This window comes from Etheostoma spectabile, chromosome 8 (assembly GCF_008692095.1).
Source record: "Etheostoma spectabile isolate EspeVRDwgs_2016 chromosome 8, UIUC_Espe_1.0, whole genome shotgun sequence".
In the NCBI taxonomy this organism is placed as follows: Eukaryota; Metazoa; Chordata; class Actinopteri; order Perciformes; family Percidae; genus Etheostoma; species Etheostoma spectabile.
In genome coordinates, this window is record NC_045740.1 from 947,081 (window position 1) to 952,080 (window position 5,000).

Genomic DNA, 5,000 nt, shown 5'->3' on the forward strand with positions numbered 1-5,000 from the left:
TACTTGTTATTGCAACAGCATGTGAAAAAACTACAAAGTTTGCTAGGCCAAGAACGTTGATCTTTGAAAAATCTTGAAAAATCAACGCCATTAAAATGGGTTTACGTTAACGCCTTTAATAACGCGTTTAACTGACTGCACTAGTATTTTTAACCTACTTGGAAGTAACCTACTGTATTGAGCAGTTCGGCCCATTTTATTCCCCAATAAGTACTAATTTTGGTATTGGTACCTAAACCAATATTCACAATAACGTTTCAGCATTTCATTTCATTTAACAATTTCAGGCCCTGCTCAGCAGTACCAGACAGGTGTAGAAGTGCCACATATGACAATACAATTTGTTTCTTATTAATGATAAAATCGTATAACTGAATAACTAAAATAGTCATGATAAAAAGACTATTATTAAATGCTAAAATTCTACTGTTTACTGTTGGAAAACTTTATTCGACCCACATAAGTTGTAAAACAGCAGTACAGTGGATTTCAGGCCGACTGTACTGTATCTCTTTTCCTACTCTTCACCATTAGTAGTAACCCGTATTAAACATGTGGCAGCCAAATACACGTACTGTAACAGAACAATCCATCATATCCTAATAAAGTCTCAAAGGCGCTAGCTTAGACAAGTGGCATGTTGGCATTTGCAGAGAGAGGCTGATAACCATCTGTCTCAGTGCAAGCTAATGTGTTTTTAAAAAGCTTTAAAAAAAAAACTGATAAAAAAAAAAAACTGTGAAAGCTTCATCCTCAGTTGTGTTTGGGGATCAAGATGTCAGGGAGATAAATTAGAGAAGGAATGAAGGGCAAACGGGAAGCACCGAAGCCCACTGACAAAGATCTCATTGTCTGTTAGCACATTGCCCTGTGTGAGTGTGAGTGTGTGTGTGTGTGTGTGTGTGTGTGTGTGTGTGTGTGTGTGTGTGTGTGTGTGTGTGTGTGTGTGTGTGTGTGTGTGTGTGTGTGTGTGTGTGTGTGTGTGTGTGTGTGTGTGTGTGTGTTTCAGTTTTCCCGGCTGCCTCCTTGAAAAACTGCAGTTGGCAGAACCCAACAGAGCATGAAACCGGTACGACTACATGATAAACTGCATTCTGATGTATTAAGAATGTGATATCACGACGAATCTCAATTTAAATTCCATCTACAACAAAGAATACAGAGATAAATGTGTCAATGAGATGTGTGTGCATGCATGCCTAAGAGAAAACACATATGCACGCAATGCGATGCTGGAAAATGTGTTCATGGTCAACCATTAAGATTGATCTTGTGGTACTAATAGTGTAGAAAAATGTATAAAAACAAAATCTTTGGTCTATAAACAAAGCACTGTTAACAGAAAATTAGAAGCTTATCTCATATACTGATGTCAAATTGAGTTTACTTGAGCTACAAATGCATTTTCATGCTTCAGTCATCTCTTGGTTAGCGTTTCTAACGATGCTTTGTGTTCTCCAACGAGAATAACACAGAGAAATCACCGGTGTATGACGCCGAAATGCCATCCAAACAAGGTCAGGCTGCCTTATTTGATTTGACAGCCGAGACGTTAAACAGGGACAGATTCAGACCAGGTACAATGTCTCTGTCAAAACATTTTATCAGGAGTGACAGACAGGTTCACCACAGACTTCTGAGCTCATGCATGATCAGCTTTTGTAGACTGACACGGTAGGTGACTCCTGGTTCATGCAGGGAAGTAGGGAGTGTAGGGAATTCATGTATTTAATCCCAACTAATAATTAAACTGCTTTTATTACCGATTGATCAAGTCATTTATTGGATTAATTGATGAATCACTTAAAGGGTGATGCCTTCAAATCCTCATATCTGAGAAGTTGGAAGCTGCAAGTATTTATACATGATATATGTATGTGGTCATCTTCCTGGATTTTATACACAATATCAGTGTCATAAACAATGCAACTTTTAGGTAATTAGACAAATGTTCAGCCAGCACTAATGTGCTGTTACAGGGGCACCCCCGCTCTATCAAGTTGGAATGGATCAAAGTCATACAAAAGAGAGTGTCCCCAATGTCCTTTTTTCCATCACATCAGAACAGAAGGTCGGTTTTTCTTCTCTGCGTGGCATACATCAGCAGAGCACATCTCTGAGTTCAATCCACTGTTTCTAATTGAAAACCATGTTAAAAAGCAGCAGAGCAGGGTTGCCTTTTTACCAGTATGACTGGTATGCACACCCGCTGCCTTAATTCAATCGCTTCTCCTATTGTACCAGGTAATCACACTGTGGAGGGGTCTCACACTACAAAGAGATTTGCTCATGTGCGAAGAGTGGACCAGGCTCATTATAACAAACCTCACTCAGATCACTATCAGTTTATGCCTGTTACTCTCCACCTAGCCGCTGACAGCAGGGAGGGAGCTCTGCACCCATCTGAAAGAGCCCCCCGCCACGCTCCCCATTTTATTAATAGGCAACATTGGCATGGCAACCAGCATGCAACCTCTCCAGGTGGACCGTTGTTTTGCTTCCCTTAACCCCTTAAACAGCAGCAACAGGGGGCGCCTGGAGGGCTCACCTAGTAGAGCAAGCGCCCATGTAAAAATGCTCAATCCTTGTCGCAGCAGCAGCAGGTTCAACTCCGACGTGCGGCCCATTGCTGCATGTCATTCCCCCTCTCTCCCCTTTCACATCTTCAGCTGTCCTGTATAATAAAAAGATAACGGCAGCAACAGTCAGCCATGACGGCTCAGTGGAATTTCGAGTGCGAGCCCTATTTTGACAACTCTTACTTAGCCATTTCATCAGGAACATGACACTGTTGCATCCCCGCTGTGTTTTTTTTAAGATCCTAGATCATTTTCCCAAAAACTATTTGACATGGGATTTTGACAGAAGTATGTCAACCTTTCCTCCGCCGTAAAGAAATGCCTTCTCTCACCCCTCCTTACGAGACGCTGCTTGCCAGCACACCTCTGCCTTTGAAAAGAAGAGGTGCTCCATATGGTCTCCATGACAGGAAAAATAATAAAAACACTCATGTAACAGTGTGAGAGGGGGGCAGGCGTCAGCCATAAATCTCTTAATAAGCACAGCGGGAGGCGATCAACAGGATCAAAGCGTTGGCTGGGCCCCACCCAAACGCTCCATCAAGTGTGCTTTAATAGGCCACCCATCCTAGGCCATTACCGCCTCATTAGTAGTCGTATTAGGAGGCCTGCAGCAGGTCACAGGCCAGGACTGAGGACTAGTTTGGCCCCTGAGGAACACTAGTAAGGACCTTCATTATATAGCCAGCAGGAAAAAGATACATACTCATTGCTTATAATCTAGGCAGGAAAAATAGAAACATATTTAACAGACTTATTTGGATTGATTTTTTAAATAACTGTATTTTCTAAATAACTCTATTCAGAATCAGCTTTATTTGCCAGGTATGAGGACACATACAAGGAATTTTACATTGGAACATTGTTGCTCACGATGCACTTACACATACAAAACAACCAAACAATATATACACACACTAATATATACATACTCTAAACAGAAACAATATAGATGCAATTCACAAAATAATTACCGATTTTTTATTTCCATGTCACCCTTTGTAGAAGTGGATGTCTTTGCATCAAAGGGTTGAATCTTCTTTTTGTCTTTTATCTCACTGCTGATGTTACACTGCGTATTAGCACAGCATCCTAATGTCATGCCGTTCTATGTTATCGTATGAAGAAAAACCGGCAGTTCAGAGCATGATGTGCCTGCTTTACGATGGACGGAGCTTGAGTACGCAAAGAAGCCTTACAGAGCAGATATGAGCCGTATCTCTCATCACCCCCCCCGCTCCGTCCCTCTACACCAGGCTTCATAACTGTCGTGCTGTATCTAAAATAGAGACATCTGAGCACGGCCAGCTCTCATCAATTTTCAACACCCACTCATAAAAGGCTGACTGTTGAAACACAGACAGCCTAATGCATCTCTGTGTAATCCACGAGCGCTGAGGATAGAACATGAGCCGACAAGGAGGGAGGGAAAGAAAGAGAGAAAAGAAAGGGGCACTGAGAAGAGGTTATACAATTTGTCTGGAACGTCCAAACTATGACGATGAAAAACCTTTGCGGCGTCCACAGATCTGGTCCTGGCCATGAAAGGGACCGTGTGTATTATTACCCATGGTGCACAGCAATCTGGTGCCACGACAGTCCCCTGCAGCTGCGCCCTTACGAGACAGAGTGAGTATGGGAGCAATTATTAGATTAAAGCGGATTAGGCTTTGCTCAGGTAAGACAGGTTGGGTCGTTCCTGTCTCTTCAGTCCTGAAACATTGGGCACTAATCCCGTAATGACACCACTTTTAGGGGGAAAACTGAACAGTGCAGCAGTGGAGCATAACGGCTGCCATTTACGTGCACATATTTAGTTTTCTTTTCTTTCCTATATACAACAAAGGTTCTACACACAGCCGACACGAAAGCTTAATGCAAACTGTTTACAAAAATAAGCGCTATAACTACACTGCAAAGGGAATGAGCTCAAATTAACAGAGGATTTTTTATCAAGGAAAAGTAATGTCAAACATCTGGGGTCACACTCTGATTTCTTTCCAGCGTTATGGGCCAAAGATGGAAGATTAAGCCACTGTGGAACAGAGGAGCTCAGCAGTTTGCAGCCAGGCTAAACACTGATAGATGTTTCAGGCTAAAGGGTCCGCTTTCAAAATGGGAGTTAGAGAATTGAGGCTGCATGGTTAAATCTTCCTCTGCTGGCCTGTAGATGATGCCTCAACAGAGTTATATGACATATGAGATAAAGCAGAGGCAAGAAATGGGATGCGGTTGCCAAGAGTCTTGCCTTTTGAAAAATGATCTGTGAGATGATGAACAAGTTTGATGGATTATACTGGGCACAGGACTTCTGAGGGGCCCAGGGCAGCGTCCAATATTATGTTGGATCACATTATAAACGCAGTCCTCACTTTCCTAATTATATGCAGATTTTTGCAACCCGTTCAATCAAAATTTGAT

At 42.2% G+C, this 5,000-nt stretch overlaps 1 protein-coding gene across 2 annotated transcripts in view; it reads right to left on the bottom strand.

The window, feature by feature from the left end:
• Positions 1-5,000, bottom strand: part of ptk7b (protein tyrosine kinase 7b) — a 100,116-nt gene that overhangs the window by 33,661 nt on the left and 61,455 nt on the right. The window lies entirely within an intron of this gene.